At 36.1% G+C, this 19,702-nt stretch overlaps 1 protein-coding gene across 7 annotated transcripts in view; it reads left to right on the top strand.

Annotated features, from left to right (window-relative positions):
- LOC131694102 (axotactin) overlaps positions 1 to 19,702 on the top strand; it is a 147,694-nt gene that overhangs the window by 12,285 nt on the left and 115,707 nt on the right. Inside the window, exon 1 of one of the 7 annotated variants that reach the window (XM_058982488.1) lies at positions 13,030 to 13,159. The exons of 5 other annotated variants lie outside the window; for them this stretch is intronic. The gene's annotated coding sequence lies outside the window, so the exon portion shown is untranslated. Of the gene's footprint in view, positions 1 to 13,029; positions 13,160 to 14,022; positions 14,166 to 19,702 lie in introns of those variants that run through there. One more of the 7 variants, XM_058982487.1, reaches the window with a different exon arrangement.

The raw sequence follows: 19,702 nt of genomic DNA on the forward strand, positions 1-19,702 counted from the left end.
GTTTTTGAGATAATTTTTCATTTAAGGGGGTGTTTACTCAAAAAAGGCGTAATTTTTCTTGAAAAATAGTAATTTTTATTTAAAATGAGTCAAAAAACCCTTAATTGAAAATTTATCTCAAAAACTCAACGTAAGGGTTAAGTATTTTTCACATAGTCTATGTATGCAAAGTTTGATAGAAATCTGTTTAGTAGTTTTGGAATAACACCGCAAATCACATTTTCCAGAGACTTTCTACAAAATGCTTCGTCACCGAGTCGTTTGTCGACATTTTTGCATAGAAAAATTACAGCATGTTATGGAAATGATATACTATACTGTACAAAAGTTGTGATCAATTCGCTTTACGCAAAGTTCCAAAACAAATTCTTTAAAAAAAATTCGCGCTGAAACCCTTACTTCCCCTTAAGGGGACCACATGAAATCTCAGAAATCGAATTCGTGCTTTCGATGCCAAAAATCTCCAAAATGCATAAAACGGCTGAATTTTATGTTATGTCGAAAACATTTTCGGCTGCTATTCAATTTTATGTCGATCTGAAACCGTTTCCGGAGTTACGGCTTTAACCTTCAAAAGGCAAGGGATCTCAAAGGCCCGGCTAGTTACTATTCTCTAGTTTCAATGAACTTGTAATTTGAAATACAAATGATCGGATGTTTTCGGTGCTTCGATTCTCTCACTGATAAAACGACAAAAAAGAGGCTTACGATTTCGTTGGGTCTAAGGAGTGATGCTTCTTGAAGTCACAATTATAGCTTGCCATTTTGAGGGTTAAGATTGCGACCACAGATATAAACTGATACCACTATAACAGTCTAGATCACTAATGACACCCCAAGTCGCTTTGACATTGACCACACCTCTAGAGACAATCGTGTAAATTTACGTCTCCTGACCCTGACATATACGAGCATCAAAAATGACTTACTTTTAAGTTTGATTTTATTTTTACATGACGTTGAATTTCGTAAATCACGTAATTTTACTCCACATATAGCGTTTGTTCTGAATGGCAATAAGTGTAATTTTATGTCATTGCGCATGTAATGTATATGTTTCATGTAAAATTAAACGGAGCACGGTTATATTTCGTCATTTCGTGAATTACGGTTTGTTAAATTCTGTCATGCTTGCAATTACGTGAACGATAAATTTCATATTTATTGCACCTACGACGGTTCCTGAGTTCACAGAAGTAGAAACTGAATAGGAAAATTTAAAAATCGAATTTATATTTTTGATGTCAATTGTCTTTAAAATACATGAAACGTCGAAATTTGATGAAATCTCGAAAAAAAATTGACGAAGATTGACTTTTTTGTATTTTGGCAAATGTTTGCCTTTACCTTTCTCATATATTGAAAGGTTATGCAATCACTCTGAAAATCGTCAACAAAATTTTCTTTCGATTGATATAGGATTTATGGATATTTTTTTTTGTATTAAGAATGTAATAGACATTTCCACAATTATATTGAACATAACCTGTCATGGAGTCATGGTTTGAAGAAATGAGTAAGGCACAATTGCACCGCTAGGTGGATTAAAACAGGTTTTTAACTATTGGCTCCTCAGTAATTCATCTACAGGAACTAGCGTTGATTAAATTGCTACAGCCAATCACCGTTCGTTAAGAAATTCGTCCATTCAGTGATTCGGTCGGTACTTTTTACTGCTATGCTATATTTTCGATACAATTTCGTAGCAGCGCTCTCCAGTTACCACCTGTTCTAACCGAATAACACACCCACCCGGTATCATCACCCACCACAAACACGATTTCGCTATTGACAGCGAAAATAAACCGTTCATATTCTGCTAGATATGTTTATGATAACTAGCAGAGTCACATATCTTTCGTAAGTGCGCTGTCGACTCAAGTGACATTCATATGGCATACGTCCCACCCCGTTTAGCAGCCCAAATCAATTAGCACCCGGGTCTGATTCGTTATCACCTGCCATTTTCTTAACCGGCGGGCACGAAGGGTGACGATCAGTAATTGAGCAAGACTCGTTCACAATCATGTCAGCGAAAAGATACGAAACGGCTGCCTATTTTTAAGTGAAGCACGTGATCCAGCCTCGAGTATGGATCGATGTTTGATGGAAAAGTCTATGTGATGACATGAGCACCATGGCTGATTAGATGCGTCCACCCGATACCTAGCGGGTGGTCTTGAACTTGACATCTCTGGCTTGGATTATCATCATTAATTCGACGGTTGAACCGTTGCGTGGGATAGGATTTATGTGTATGAAAAGGAATTAGACGATAATTAACAGCCATAAACGCCTCACTGTGAACGTGGTTTTATTTGAATTCTCAGCGAAATTTACCGTTGCACTGTTCGAACCACCCTGGACAACCCACTTGCCAAACAATGCTCACTGATAGTGTGCGGGTAAACCGCGCACTGCAATCGGTCAATTGAAACAAATTGCCCAATTATTATTGGACTTGAGCGACAGAGCACGATAATAAGCTCAAATCAGCATCGGCAATTGCATCGTTTATCGTCTGCTCAATCTCGGTGACCACAACAAACTGCTAACCGGAATCACAAAGGATTAATCAGCTCTCGAACATATATGTAGGACACAGAAATACGCCGCTCTACGAAGTTTGCCTATAGGGGAGTGTGATAATATTTATATCTTGGGAACACTTGATTCCTTGGTCATACACATAACGTCATTATTATAATAGTTTTGGAGCAAGCTTTATGACTTGTTTGATAATTTTGAGATTGAAATAATTTCACAAAACTTTTTACAATGCTTGCTTTTGACGAACTGTTATATTTGTGTATTTCTAGCTAAAATACTCTATCTAAGATGGAAATTACACAATTTGCGCAGGCAGAAAGAAGTTAATCAGAAGATCAAGTTACACAAACATCTTTTGGAATAATTTCAAAAACTGCACCTATTGCTTTTAAAACTTGATTTTACCAACTAGACAGAGAATCGTAAAAATCTCAGCCACCATCCGATAATGCCATCGCTGAAAAAAAAACAGCTCGCGTGGGCGTTAGGATTACTTTCAAAGCCCGCGGATTTAACGTGCTATTTATACCGTACCGACCGTGTCGACAAGGAGTTGAGCTGGATTTAATTAATTTACAACGAAACAATCGCTTCAGGTGAGGAGCCACCACCAGCATTTATCTTATCTTAGACCGCTTCATTATTCACACCGACGGGCTCCTTCAACCAGCGGTAATGTTATCAACCAACAAAATAATCGACACTCGCGAACAGCTTGCAGCGGTTTCGGTTACCATTACAAACTGGCAAATGCTGCGTTTGACAGCGCGCTACGGACTACATATAATTATCAGGCAAAGTCACGCAATTCAACCAGCTATCAGCTGTTCCCATTGGGAGGTGACTCCCGACAACGACCTTGTTATGCCATTTAAGCAATCCGAATCGCTGCAGCCTTATCAATTCCCAACCGGTCCACGGGGTTGACGCTTGACGCAGGTTACGTATGTGTCTCTCGCTGCCGAGTACGTGATAACCAAACGAAATCAGGACAAGACAAAAAATGCGGCCGGGCCAATTGAAACATTCTACTTCAAAATAAATTTTCGGGAGAAGAATATACATATCGATGGTGTGGATACAATGGAAAGATTATGATCATTCTGAGGTCGAGAACTACACGGGTAATCCGAAAATTTTTGGTCACAGATTCAACTCAATGGTTCCAACTGTTAACTGATGTAATTTCTTCACAATGGAATATATCTCGGCACTAGAGGTACTAAACGTGTGTGGAAAAAATCTGATCAACTCTTGAATTTTTCGGTGGGTGTGGTATACAACACAAATTGTAAAACTTTTTCTACATGCAACATGAAAAACCACATTTATGCTACCGATAGCACATTCAATCCATTCTGTAAATTAGCGTTTAGTTGAAAAATGGAGTTGTCGAAAGAGGACCCTCGCAAATTGAAGTTCAATTTCTGCGAAAAATCCCAAAGGGAATTTTTTCACTACTTTAAAGATATCGGATTCATAAAATCGTTCACATATACAGGAAATTCCACGCGAAGTGATCAAGACACGTGGAATCGACCTTCCTGGATTTGAACCAGTTTTGGAAGAGCGCCAGTATACAAAAATTTTAATTTTAGTGAAGATTGGACCACCCGGTTCATGGGAGCACCCCTCTTTTGAGACAAATTTAAAAAAAAAACCTTAATTTTCTTTTGATTATATCTCCAGTAGAAAAATGTCGTCAGGGTTGGCTCATTTTTTTTAACTTTGTCCTATATATTGTGTGTGTATTTGAATAATAGGGCATGGCAAAATTTTTTTTTTCGAATTCTCGGGACCCTCTATCATATTGTGTCAAATGTCAACGTCAGCTCAGATGCCAAATTTCACATCATTTGGAGAATTCTAGACTTCCGCCAACTTCGCTTGAAATTTTTGAAATTGGTACTATGGGAAAATATGGAGGAAAAATATATTATGTGCTATAACTTTTGAAGTAGCAATTATACAATTTATACCTATTTTTAAAGGAAATAACCTTAGTATTTGAATGAAGATATTTCCGTTTCAAGAAAAAATACGGGAAAGTGGTGTACTGGGTCATTTTGGTCCCGAAATCCCCTATTTTTAATAATTTTTCTGCTCCAATGTGCAAAATCTCAAAAATCGAACGGAATATTTTTGACATTTGTCCGAATACGAGAAGTTGGGATTATAGGGCCTTTTGTCATTCATATTAAATTTTATCATGTTACTCAATTTTAATAAATTGTACCTTGTTGAACATGGAAAATCCTTAGGAACAAAATAAAAATAGGTTCGTTACCGGTAAAATTCAGAAACTTGATGTTACCTGACATATAATCTCAATTTCACATTTTTATCATAAAATCGCACATATTAACTCCATTTACCCAAAATTGTTATTTAATTTTTACTTTTAGTGTAAAATACGCTTGGGGATCACACGAGAAAAGTTTCCATCCTAGAAAAATAGGGGAAGTTGAGGTATTAGAACATTTAATGAAAAAATGTGATTTGTAGAGTTAATGTCAAAAAATGTTTCTGAATTTAACTGCTAACAAATCTATTTTTGTAGTATTCCTAAGAATTTTATACGTTCAACAAGTTGCATTTTATGAAAATCGATTGAAGAATAATAGATATAAATGCACGAGAACATGATAAAATTTAATATAAATGACAAAAGGCCCTATAACCCCAACTTCTCGTATTCGGAAAAGGTCAAAAAGATTCCGTTCGATTTCTGAGATTTTTTCACATTAGGAAAACTGCAAAATATGTATGATTTACATCACGGAACAGAAAAATTAATAAAAATAGGGGATTTTGGGGCCTAACTGACCCAGTACCCCGCTATCTCCTATCTTTTGGAAACAGGAATACCTCCATTCAAATACTAAGGCTATATCCTTTAAAAAGAGGTATAAATTGTAGTTTTCTAATTGCTACTTCAAATGTTACAGCATTTAATATATTTTTCCTCCATATTTTCCCATATCACCAATTTCAAAAATTTCAAGCGAAGTGGACGGGAGTCTACAATTGTCCAAATGATGTGAAATTTGGCATCTGAGCTTACTTTGACATTTGTCACAATATGAGAGAGGGGGCCTTTGAGAAAGCGAAAAAAAAATTGGAATGTCCTATTGAATTAAGCATAATGTTGACATATTATCTGAAAGCTTGGACAGTAGAGTGGGACATGGTTATATGAAAAAAATAAAATTTTGCTCTGCAAATTTGTAGCTCGATCGGTGAAACTATATTTTTGCGCCCATGGTTTAAAGTTTACGTGGGATTTCGTAATCGTATTTTGCAAAATAATTTTTCCAGGAGTCGTCCGTTACTTCCCAAAAATAAATAGATGTCAGATTTTTATAGAAAATTTGTCAAAGAAACAAAGTCTAGAAGACCGCGAAACGATCTGAGGCTCGTAGAAAAAGTTATTAAGTCAAAAACCGATTGATGTCCTGAAGATTGGTGAAAATTTCACTTTTCGTAGCATCACTGTTGCTGACAGTCGAATTATATACAAAATTTTTAACTTTCTCTTATTATGTACAAAAGAGCCTCAAAACCCTTGCAAAGTGGCCAAACAATATAGATAAATGATTTAGACACATTAAGAGTAAATCAAAACAAAATTTCATATAATTGGACAGTCAACAGCTGTGGTGCTAGAAAAAATTAATATTTTATCAATCGTCAGAGCATCAATCGGTTTCTGTTTAATAACTTTTTTCTCAAGCGTCAAATCGTTTTGTGGTTTTCGAGACTTTGTTTCTTTGTTACATTTCCTATAAAAGCTACATAACGATTTATTTTTAGGAAGCAATGGGCGACTCCTGGAGGAATTATTTCGCTAAAGTTAATTATTTTGCTAAAGTTAATTTTCCCATACTAAATGTACCATGTAAACTTTAATTTTACCATACTAAATGTACCATGTAAACTTTAAACAGTGGGCACAAAATATAGTTTCAGGGATCGTGCTAAAAATTTGCACAGTTGTTCTAGGACCCAAATGGTACCTAAAAAGCTGCTCGGAACTGGAATCTAATTTTTGTCCCACCCTATTGGACAGTCAGAAGAAATTTTTAATGAGGGCAAATTACTGCTTTTCATAAAACAAAAGTCATTACCAAACAGAAAAAATGAAAATGTAGTTAATGTTCCAACCCTAATTACAAAGGTTAACCTTGACGACAAGCATTCATTTGATCGCTAAACACTACAAGCGAACAGGTTAGGGAACAAAACTTCACCATTCAGAACTTGTTAATGGTAAAACCGTTAATAGGGGAAAGTGGTCGGTTGTCGACACCACAACGTAACTTTTGACAGAAAACAGACATGGTCATTCTGACAAATATTATTTGTGTGTTATTTTGGCACGTTCTTTTTGTGCGGATTGCTGAAGTAAACAGACTCGTACGTTCTGTTCTTCAAGAGAAATATTTTTTGAACAAGTGAAAATCTATATAGAAGTTTTTTTTTATCATTTGTTTAGTGTTACAGAAAGAAGTAAATCGTTCGAAAAAGTATGCGCGTAGAATATTTATGAAGTGAATTAATTCTATTTGGTGATTCAAAAATTGAAGGCCACCGAAATATTCACCACAAGTATTTTGTTCAGTTCAAAAAGGTTACCAAAACATGTCGTCGACACCTCATTTTTTGTGGCAAATCCTGAGTTCTCTATAACTAAATCAATAGGTGTATTTTCTAAACCGGCTTTACAAATAAATACCAGAGATTGGTTTTTGACGCCATTCTGAAAACCAAGATGGCGACTTCCAGTTTAGCATTTTGGACAATTTACATGGAGAAAGCCCGCCTTGTCGTGTTCTCACCGCTGGGTAGCACTGTACACAGATCGCCACGACCAGGTAGACAACCTTGTCGAAGACTGCAAAGCGATCAGATCAGCGATGGGAAAATATATTCGTATGGTGATGATTCAGAAGTTGATATCCACTAACTCATTTGTTTTGTCTAAAAAATGGTTAAGTTAAGCTTAATAGTATGTTCCTAAAAATTTTAAAAATATTAGTTCTCCATTTCATTAGATAGAGGACGCCACCACTAACTTTTCGAAGAAGATAGATAGCTCATTGGTTTCTTCAGACGAATTACTCCAAAAGCATTTCAAATAACTTTGTGGAAGACATCAACTGTCTGTCTCACTCCTTTGAAAAGATAGTGTTGTCGCGAATAGTCTTCTTTATAATGAGAATTTAGTGTGTACAATGCCACCTAACGGCGAATAAACGACCAGATTGGCTTTCTTCACGAAAACTATTAGAAAAATTTACGCAAATTTCAAGCAAATTACTCTGGTACTTGTACTTGGTCGATTTAGTTCAAATTTGGAGTAACACTTCTGGTAGGACTAAGAATTGTCTCAAAACAATCGATCAGCCGGCCAGGAACACATCGGATTTTATAAAGGCTCAGTCTACCATCAAATTTATTCTACATAATATTCACACCAATTCACAGTGTTTTGTTTCGTCGAAAACGTGCAAAAAATTATTCACGCGAAAACGGTAAAGCGTACAGCAATGTCTTCTGGGATGTTGTATGAGTATCCAAGACCTTCATTTTCATGATATAGTTATAGTGATTAATCCCCCTTGAAGTGAGATATTCGCCACAATTTTTTTAAAGCGTGAAAAACAAGACGAAATCTTCAGAATTATTAAAGAGCTTGATTTTGCGAACATCTTTACTGAAGAACAAAAATCTCTATTTATAGTCCACTCAAAGTTATTGACCGTTGATTATGAATGACCCCTTGAATACTTAAGCATGATCTAAAAAGTTGTTCGTCTTATCGAGATACATATCTTTTCAGAAGAGATCATCATCAGATCTCTCACGACTTTGAAGTTATTTGGCAATTTTTGATAACATTTGGGAAAGTTTTTAAAGTAATCACTTTTGAACGGGCAAAAACGGGTAGCCAGGTCTGATTACAATTAGGAATACTACATCAACACTACAAAACTCATTAAAGTTCACTTCAAAACGTGTCCAATATCTTCGAAAATACATATAAGGAAAAATATGTATTAATTTAATTATTGGAATAACTTTGTAGAATGTATGAAAGCCGTAGGAACGATAATTGAAGATATTTAAAAAAAAATTTAGGGGGTCATTTAAATATAACGTACCATTACTTCTTAAGCATTTAAAGAGGAGACTTCGTGTATTCAACAAAGATATTCGTGAAAGCAATCTCTACAACTTTCCTAAAGATGGTTGCTAATTTATTTTACCAACAAAAAGTTTAGTAAAAAATTTCATTTGTAGGAGGATAAATCACGAAAATCATAGAAGCAAATTACAAACCTTGCTATTTTTGATGATTAGTCTGAAAACACTATTGACGTAAACTCAACCGTTTCTACGTTAACAACCAATCACCATTTGAAACACTTTATTTTTCAAACAATTCCAAATTACTTTGAAAATACACGAGATAAGCCATTGTTGTGATGTATAAAGTTGTCCATTTTGATAATTCAAACCTTTTTACAGGCATACTAAACTTGGCAGAATGATGCTTTGAAAATTTTATTAATGAATCAGCTTTAAAGTGATCATCCACCAACAACCAGCATAAATGTTGAAGATATTAAAGATAAATACTTTCAGCAAATTTGTTGGCAAAAACTTGCTCTACAACTGTTCCGAAAACATGATTTTAATATATGCACTTGCAAGAAAGTTAGTAATTATATCTCACTGTCTGAAGCTCACTCAATTGCCATGAATGTAATCCGTCAGTGCGTAATATTCGCACCAGTTTTTCACATACACATGGCTTCTGATGAAGAATGATGTTCAAAATGTCTTTGATGGTAGTTGAAATGAGTAAATTTCGTTTCCTTTTTGAATCCTGATGATTTTCATTCATATTTCTCCATTTTTAGTAAATTTTCTTACGGTGCCGACAACCGACAACATTTTTGGCAAATGGCAAAAAATTATCAATTTACTAAATTGTTAGTAAAAATTTTCATGTTGACAGAAAAAAAATAAATCTTGTAATGTTGTGAGCAAAAAAAACAAAAGTGTGCTGACAACCGACCAGATTCCACTAATAATTAGCGATAAGCACTTCAAAATAAAATTAATTTTGCCAAATCAATCCCTTGAATTAAAAAAAAAATATATTTTGTCAAACATCCATCCTCAAAGATAAAATCATATATAAAATATGTGCGATAAACAAAAATGAAATGGTGCGTCTAACGAAATCGGTCAATGTACGAAAAATAAATTCGCCTTCTACAAAAACATTCGTTCGATATACAAACATTTACTGTATTAATTTTGTTGGCTATTTTCGGCAAATTTAAGACTAAGAGAAACGAAAGCAATGAAATAGAAAGACTGATAGGTATTCTAGAGCGAATCAATTATAAACTTAGAACGGAAAACTAGAATTAGGCAAGCTCATTTGGACGTGATCGAAAGGAAATGTGACGAATCCTTTGTCTTCTATCGGTAGGGGTTGGGCTTTTCACCCAAGTCTACTGCATATTCGTTGATAGAACCTAAGTCATCATCAAGTTTTACCGCCGACACCGGCTGTAAAATTACCAAAGATGACCAATTTTTGATCGCTCCCCCATTTAATAATCACACGGTTGTTTTGAGTTTCACTCATTTTCATTCGCTCGATACAACAGTAATATGAAGCAGGGTCATTCCGCGCGAAGTGATCAAGGCACGTGTAATCGACCTTCACAGATTTCAACCAATTATGGAGGAATCAAAATCCAAATTTTTGTGGCAACTGAATCACCCCTCGAGCCATGGGAATACCTTCGTTTTGTCAATTTGCGAAAACCTTTGCTTTTCTTTTAATTATATCGTCGGTTCTATTTACTCTTAAATCAAACCGCATGTTGCTTTTTGAATAAAATTGTTCAAGAAGTCTATAAAAATATTAGTTAGTCCTTTTTTCTCGCAATACATATATTTTATGTGTTGAAAATTTTAATTCCAAAGTGTTCCTCAGACATTTTTTCATAAAAACACATGTGATCTCAACATAATACATTTTTTCTCGCAATAGGGGAGACTGAGGAGACTTGATCCCCTTTTTTATTTTTCAATCCTACTCCGTGGAATGATACAAAAACTATGTATTTTTTGTAGTTGTATATTGTTTCTAGGGTTGACTGATAATCATAAAAAATTACATGGAAATATTATACTGAACATGAGCTATGAGCATTTTTGGAAAACAACAAAAAACTGGAAAATTCTTTTATTAGTTTTATTATCCCTAATTTGGGGACACTTGATTATTTTTTGAAAACGTGTTTAAAAGATCATATAGGGTAATAATCCTATTTTTACCCTTTTTCTATTATCATTCTACCCATCTGACGCTTTTGGTTAGAGCAGCGTCTGCCATATTTGCTCAATGCATTGGCTCAAATGGTGTTGCGATAAATAAGGTACTCGATTAGAGTTTTTGCTGCGCTCAAACAGAAGATTTTCACCATTCTCAAGACAATTTTGTTATTATATTGGTTCTTAATAAGAGGCGAATGACCTTAAGGCTAAAACCTCTATAATCGAAATAAAAAATGGCTCCTAATAACAAAGCAAAGAAGCTGAAATAATAAAATTAATGATGAAATAATGTGGTACCCTCCCTAATAGGACAAAAATAGGTACCTAACCCCATTCAATATTATAAATGTATTGTGGTATTGATTAAATTGTTGTGATTACATATTACTATTTTTGTTACTACATATTTCGCATCTCTCACAAGATTTTTTTACGAATTCCCCAAATCTTTGTGCAATTATTTGAAAGCTGTCGTCATTATGGTTGAGGAACGTCAAATGTGGGATGCGTGGTTGCTGCGTATACTATAGTAAACAATTACAGTTGAGTTTCTGTACGATGAAGCGTTCATTTCTGACAATATTTTTTTGTTATTTTATGGCAACAATCGTTTCAATTGTTCTGGTGTGAATTTGGTTATTTTTAGTGGTGTGTATGAAGCATGGCGAAGGGGATCAAATCTCCACGAATTTGAAGGGATCAAGTGAACCCATAGCATCTATTTCAGCAAACTTTAGTACAAGTATAGTTGAACAAAAAAATCAGCTCAATCATAACGTATTCATATAATTGAAAATAAATCTTCTTCAGTTCTTCTGAGATGTTTTTCTTTGAATCGGTAAAAATTCGGTAACACATGTCCAATTTATTTTTTTGTGTTAAAGAAACTTATGTTTAGATAAAGCTGCGCAACTTTCTAGTATATTCGATTAATGTATTCTGATCCGCCTTTGAGTTACAATGATGGGATCAAGTCTCCCCGGGGATCAAGTCTCCTCAGTCTCCCCTACATATATTTTAATTTTGAAAATTTAAATTCCAAAGTGTTCCTCAGACATTTTTACATAAAAAAACACATGTGATCTCAACATAATGCATAGACCCATAAATTCACAAAGATGACATGTAAATGAATCAGCGCGCTGAATATTTGCCAAGTTATAATTAAGTTTGCATTTACCGGTTAAAGCCCTGGTCAGCGTACCGCAGTGGAGTTTCGAAAAATGTAGATTTTTCGTAATCACACGGTAGGGTTGATCTAGAAACGTATTTGTTTGACGACACTCCAATTGAAATAGGCAGGGCGGGCTTAGGACCAACCAGAGCCTACCCTGGCCAATTCGTCAGCCCATTCGTTTTCAGTAATACCGGAATGTCCGAGCACCCAGATAAGGTAGAGAGTGTTGAAAATGCTTTGCCGGATTAGCTCTGTTGAAAGGCCGATGCTGCTTGGAATACAGTACGGTATCTACCTAGCTAGTGAGACTGGTCCAATCTCATTTCACGACAGTAGACACCAGCACCAGCACGTCCCTCCATCAGAGAGCTTCTCGATGTTACTTACGACCTAATGTTTTTCCCAGAAATAAATATTTATGATATGAAAAACTTGCAATCCAGCCGAGCAAAACTAACTGGCTTCCTAAGCATACGTTTCGACAACTTAGTGTCTTTGTTGGTTCAATTTAGTAGAAACTCTGTCAGTTGTATGGTTGCAATCTAGGAGTAATTTTATATTTCACAAAAACTATGTGAGTGTAATGATCTTATGTCCACGGATATATTCCCAATTATCAGTTCCAACCCTTGGATACTATTCTTTAATTGAACAAAACAAATATCAACCCAGCCGATCGTTAATTCCTTCCTGTTTGTACCTATTTCTTTTCTTAATGGTAATTCCACAAACTGTATCTCACACAGGTGTTCTTTTCATATCTCCAAAGAGAGATGCCCGAATATCTTGACATTGTCTCAATTATCACAAAACACTATATTATCACCCCAATTCCATTTCACTTTCCAGCAATAGTGCTAAATTATACACTTCATTCTACTTCACATTCGTTTCTCTTTTTTAAATATCTTTTCCCGTGTCGATGTCATCTGCCCATCCCTAAGGGTCAGAGTTTTATCGTATTCCGCTCAACTAAGTGGAAAGCTGGAAAATGAGCACACTTCAGACGACAAGAAACACCTCCTGATTGGGCAGCACCTGGAGCGCAAGTGTGCATGCAGGGAAATGGTAATTATTTTCTTGTTGCATCGTAGCTCCCGCCCCAATGCTCCAATAAACTAACCCATTTGTTGCAGTGCGAAGCCCAGTGGTAATGCGAGTAGAGATTATTCTGGCTATGAACTCGAACTAAGTTTTATTCGACTAACTCAATCCAATGCACCTGTGCGAAGGGGAGAAAAAGAACTCTATTTGCTAAACTTGAATGCACATGTCAGCAGCATAAATTACAGAAAGTCGTAAAGAAACTTTCGTTGGTTCTTTGTGGTCTCTGCTGACAATAATTTCGGAACGTTTCTTAAGCATCTATCGACTACAGTGACAATAACCAAACATAGTTGAAAAGAAACTTTCTTGTGACTGTTCATGTGCAGAAGCATTCCGAGATGCCTCATTGGATGTCTTTTATCGAAGCTGACCCTCCCGAGCATCGTTTACAGCTTTTGCACATAACTTGTTTATTGTTGTTGTTGACACTCCGTTAAACTACAATCTTTATGAAATGATGAAAGTTTTTCGGATACCCTAAATGGTAGAAGAGATTTATAAACGAAACTAAAGCATCCAATAGAAACTGTCACACATTTGGTTCGCCAACAACAATATCAAGAACCTTTTGAATAACCAGTACATCTTTACGCGAAACGAATCTTATCATTTCATGAACCTCTCAGTCCAACCGCGGGAAGAAGAGATGGCAATATCACAGTCGCATCATAAGTGCCCGGTCGTTGTCTGATTAAATTAGCGACATCGCTCATCTCGTCTCATTGAGTCGTTCCAACAAGTAACAAGTAAGTAACTGTCGTAAAGTCGTGCACTTCGAAGACCACGCTATGAACCGGGTCGTCCGACAATCAGTTGCAGTTTGTCCACCGGGGATAAAACATCATCCATTCGGATAGTTCGCGGCGCGTGCTTTCCGCCACCGACAGCAGTCCAGATTGTTCCATTGAACCACGATAGCAGTACTGGTAATAAATCCAGTCCAGGCGGTACCTAGCAGCGGAATAAAGTGAGTGTCATAAAATCACAAAATGGCTGCCATAAATTTTCTGTTCCAAGTTCAAAGATTGTGTGATTTACCGGCAAAGTAGAGCAAAAAAAAATGAATTGGAATGGTCATGAAACACGGTCGCTGCGCACTTACCGTTAGCCGGTACGACGCGATGCGGCGAATTATTAGTTAATTGATGAGTAAGAACAGATAACTACAGTGCGGAGGAGGCGCTTGGCTAATAGTAAATTTTAGTGACTTTCAAGTGTTTACCGCTTACTCACTAACGATAAATTTCCGCCGCGAACAATTCTCCAAGGTTAGAGTTCCCGGTTTTTTGACCGGTATTTTTCTACGATAATTAAACGTCTTTTGTTAGAAACATTTTATGGAACCAAAATGTATCGCCAAAGTAAAATGCATTCTCGTGGTATGCAAGAAGAATTTTCAACCTCTAACTGTTACGGCACCCACTTCGCCTTGGTGAGCGAAATCAGAACAAACGACTGTAGAAATATTCAAAACGATTCCATTATCTCGCGCGACCGACCGGCAGCTAGAGATAGGCTTAGCTCCAAGGCCCCTTCAGATTCTTTCGCCAAGTTTTGCACACTCAAACACCACCCACCGCGATGCACCGGCCCGTAACCCCTGAGAATAATTTTATCAAGTGTTTATCTTAGGATTTCCAGGAGCCGACAAACAATACAAATATTATTTCATCGGAGACTCAATTAGAAACAAAAAATGCTGTCGCTGATAATGAAACACCGCGACCGCTTTGACAAATAATTTAAGTCAACAGGCGAGGTGTGAGTACTGCTCTGCTTATGGCTAAAGTAATTCGAATCTTATTGTTTAGGATGGCGATTACGATTCGATAGATTAATTCAATTTCTTGACTTGTGTAAATTTTGGAGTGAATTGCAAACAACGCCTAATTGCTTAGTTGAATGAAAGTATCTCAATCGTCGATCGTCAACGAAATAGAAAGTTAAATTATATCGGCGTTGGACTTTCCTCATTGAGTCGCAAGTCATTTTATATTCATCGCATTTGTAAGCGGACTTCGAATTAGGAACTTAAACACTAGCAATCTGCACGATGAAGCCATGCTTTATTGTGTAATAATTTGATTTGTTTTATAAGATCACATTACATTTCTAACATAAAACATATATCCAACGCAGCAGATGACTTTTCATATCTTTTGCTAACACGAATTCCATCTTCATATTTGTTACGATGTCAATAGCTATAAAAGATCTAATCGTTTCAATAGATAATTGCATCACTTTTATCGGAAATTGATTGCATAGTGCAAGTATTTAACATGATCAGACCAGCTTAAATACAATCCATTAAATTTAACAATACTAGAATATTCCATTTTTAAGACAAGAACTGAATCGTGAACCGGAACGTTGGAAGATCTTCTACGGGCCCAAAGGGAATCCAATAACTAAGATCTGAAGCCACAACTTTCGGCGCATGTCCAGACAACATGCTCGATGCCATGACAACTATTACCACAAGCGCAGAGACAGTTGCCCAAAAGACAAATATGCCGAAAATGCGCATCCAAAGTGTAATGATTTGACATGAATCGACACGACACGACACGAATGAAATCTAGATCCACTTCCATTTGTTTGAGCCAAGGTCTTATCGATACCTTCGGGATAATAGAGTGTAGCCAGCGAGCATCCTTCCTATTGCTCCACAAGATATGCCTTTGGAGTGTCCTCTGACGAGAAGTACCGGGTCGACAATGGTTAGAGTAGTAGACATTATTCTTCAGCATAAACGGTCAGCTGCTATGAACCCCACATTGTGCGAGAAGGAAAAGTTCCCGTAAGTTTGTTGGAACGCTTTTAAGGGGGGATTATCATCCAAAATTTAAACAAAAATTGATTTTTTTCTTTGCATTTTTTGTAATGTATAAATGTCTATACTATATTGTGTTAAACGGATTTCTCGATCCGCATATTAAAAAGGTTTCTACAGGCCATTGTTCGAAGCGGTGTCCTGGCCAAAGGACACTCTTGGCTTGAGACACGCGCCTCTAGTAAAAAGAAGGTTGGGTAATGTTTAGGACATAACCGGAGTGTCGTGACTACTCATTTGACTTGTAATTCAAATCGAATGATACACAATGAAATATGTGGGAATGTTTCAAGTTATTCTTTATAATAATGATGGTGGATCTGAAAAGAACCTTTTTTGTTGGCGTCTGCGTTGATAGGGGATGCGCTGGATTCTAAGCTCGTTGAGACATTCATTCATGAAATGAACAAATTTCATATTTTCTTGCTTTGAAATATCAATGTTAATCTCTCGAAACAACCATCGTAATCTTTTTCCTAGCGTACAGAAATGAATCACGCTTAGCGAAAAACTAGGGGCGGGTAATGTCCGGGACAAAACCGCGATGATATATATATTTTAAAATTCTGCTTGTATCTCTTTCAAATCGCTAAATTTTGCGCATTAAGTTCGATTCACCGTTCGTTAATCTATTCAGTAAAACAATTTTATTACCGAGTTCTCCGCATTGAATACAGGTCAATCATTTCATATAATGATTTCAACAAGCAGACAATGTACTTGTATGACAGGTGGGAGTATTTTGAAGTGGTTTTAGTGGAGCTGGAGGTAACAACATAAAATCGTGTATTGGACATTTTACAATGATTCTCCTTAACCCCGCAAAACCACGGGGTTGGCAGCAGAGGGTTAAGTTGTTTGGAAGGGACGACAGTTATAATATGATAACTAAACATATAAAATTGAAAAGTTATTGCCGCGTTATCCTGAAAATTTGTCATTTCATTCATATAGGAACAATCGTTAAAATTGTGCCAATTTATGCTTTGCAAGATTTGAAATAACTTCGAAGTGTGGTCACGACACCCCTGTTATGTCATATACATTACCAACCCATCTTTTCCATTATGCATTCGTCCTAATAAGGACGGTTTGTAGATAACTATGGTGATACAAGACGAGAATCTTTTGAAACGATTCAAACCTTGCCGACGATTTGTTTCTACTGCGTACACACATACGAACATTCCCCTTTCGCAGCTCATACCGAATGAGCACGCTTTGCATCAAGACTATCCCTTTTATTAACTTTTCGGTGCAGATGGAAGGCCATCCTTTTGTGCGATAAATGAAAATATTTTCATCATTCGTTTTGGTGTAGCTTTCGCTTAGTGGCATAGTTGCCACATTCACTGATTTTCTTGGAAGGATTTGCAAAAACCTTCGGGTTTGTAGATTATTTGAAAAATATTTTCTTATATGATAATTATTGTTAATATTACAAATTAATAAAAGGGACTTCCAAATAAAATTCTTTTTCCATTATATATTCATCCTAAGGACGGTTGGCATATAACTATGATACAAATCCATCTACAATTAACAGCGCTAACGGAAAATAAGCACCACTAATTCTTTACAAGTTTTTTGTTAGTCCTGAAAAGGACTGTTGGCAACATTAGAGACGCGTGAATTTACTTATCTTCTTCGGGCAGCTTTCTTGGCAGGTTTGGCGGCCTTCTTGGGCTTTGGGGTCTTCGGTTTGTTCGCTGCAGCCTTCGATGTTTTGGTGGCATTTTTAGTGGCAATTGCTACCGCCTTTTCAGTGACTGCGTTTCTTAGCCTTTGGCTTTTTGGCCTTCAAGCAAATTTTATATAGCAAACAACATATCGGTAGCAAGCGTTGAACGTTTTCCTTCCGATTTATGAAACCAGAATAGCAATCCGTTTAGTAGAAGGAAAGTTATTAAGGTTCAAAATGTACGAAACGCAACCCAATACGAATAATCATAGGAACAAACATGTAGTGGACCTATATTTAAAACTTTTCATTATTTTATTGTTCGGTTGGTGCACCATACTGACGGTTCTGTGCGGGATGGGCTGAAAATTTTCACTTTCCCGAGCTGTTTTTGAAAGATTTTTCAAAACACTATTTTTCCGTTGATAATGAATGTCCTACATATTCCAAAATTTAATACAACATTGGTACAAATATTTCCGACAAAATGCCGAAGAAATTGATTAAATTCATTCAGTACAACAAAAGATATAAGAGTTCAAAACCCTACATCATTTTTCTTCCGAAATTTTGAAAAGGGGCCCCTATATTGAAATATAAGTCGTTAGTCACGACAAAATCCTTTCATGGCAGTATACACGTTTCCAGAATTTTTCTCGTTGCACTTTACATGTATACACTGCCCATGATCGCAAATTGGTCCATTAAAGATAGGAAATCGCATAGAAAACGGGACAAATATGCTATCATGGGCAGTACAGGTCTCGATAACGTATTTCACGGCTTAATATATTGAGTCATCACAGTCTAACCACGAGTTATCAAATAACCACAAAAAATGATGAAAAACAAAAAAAAATGGTCAGAATTGTTAAATAACATTTTAGTCCGCCATATTGGAATCGTTATTTTTATGTTTTTTATAATGGTTCATCCCAGGTAAAAATCTAAATTTTATAGCACGCTACAAGTGCAATCTAAGTTTTATGAGAGGCTATAAACCTACCATAAAACTTTAATTATTACTAGGGATATTAACTTAAATTCGTATTTATAAATCACAAAACCTTTTTGTCTCGATTTTGGCTCAAATACTACTTATTTGTTTGGCAGGGTGGGGGGTCCGCAATATTGAATGGGCCATCTTAAATTTCGAAAAACTGACTTCAGATACGTAATCAGCGATGTCTTTTGACCTCTCGAAAGAAAACCTTTTTCATTGGACGGATGACCTATAAAATCTACAAATTCTTTGCATTCACTATTTTAGTGAAGCCTTAAAGTGGAAAAAATGAGTTAAAAAATCGATCTCAAAGTTTGAGTTCGCACCGTTACGTCAAACTTGAAAATTTTTACCCGTTCTTAAGTCATTCCTCCAAAAAATTTAGTTTACTTTAGAGCCTTATTATTAGTTTTGTGTTTCAGATCAATCCTGAGGCAGCAGACCGTGCGCAGTTTTGGAATTCCACGCGCACCTAACCTTAGACAGAACGTCACCAGGGGCGCCATTTTGTTTATTACGTATTAAAAAAATGTAAATGAAGACGAAAATATAAGATTTCAGGATCCTAAAACTGTATCCTTCTATGTTTTTTTCATTGGCCCGCAAAAAAATTCCAAATTTTGCTTACTAGTTGGTAAAATGAGTCAAAGGGTGGTACTCAAAATGTCATGACAAATCCACGTGAAATGCCTCGTGCAAGTATACTTGCGAATAGATCTATTGACACATGTCCTATATTCGACCTCACTATTCACAGATATTTGTGCTGTCACAGTCAATATCAGTGTTGATAACATAGGCATAAAATACATCCATTGTTCGGCATATCAGCCGCATAATGAATCATCACTTTCTGATGAGTTCCAAAGGGATGTATCATACAGTGACAAAAATGGGCTTCAACTCATAATCGGCAGTGATCCAAATGCTCATCTTATAATTACTTAAGACACACAAAGCTGCATATTTTCATCACAGGAAATT

This window comes from Topomyia yanbarensis, chromosome 3, assembly GCF_030247195.1.
Source record: "Topomyia yanbarensis strain Yona2022 chromosome 3, ASM3024719v1, whole genome shotgun sequence".
Taxonomy (NCBI): domain Eukaryota; kingdom Metazoa; phylum Arthropoda; class Insecta; order Diptera; family Culicidae; genus Topomyia; species Topomyia yanbarensis.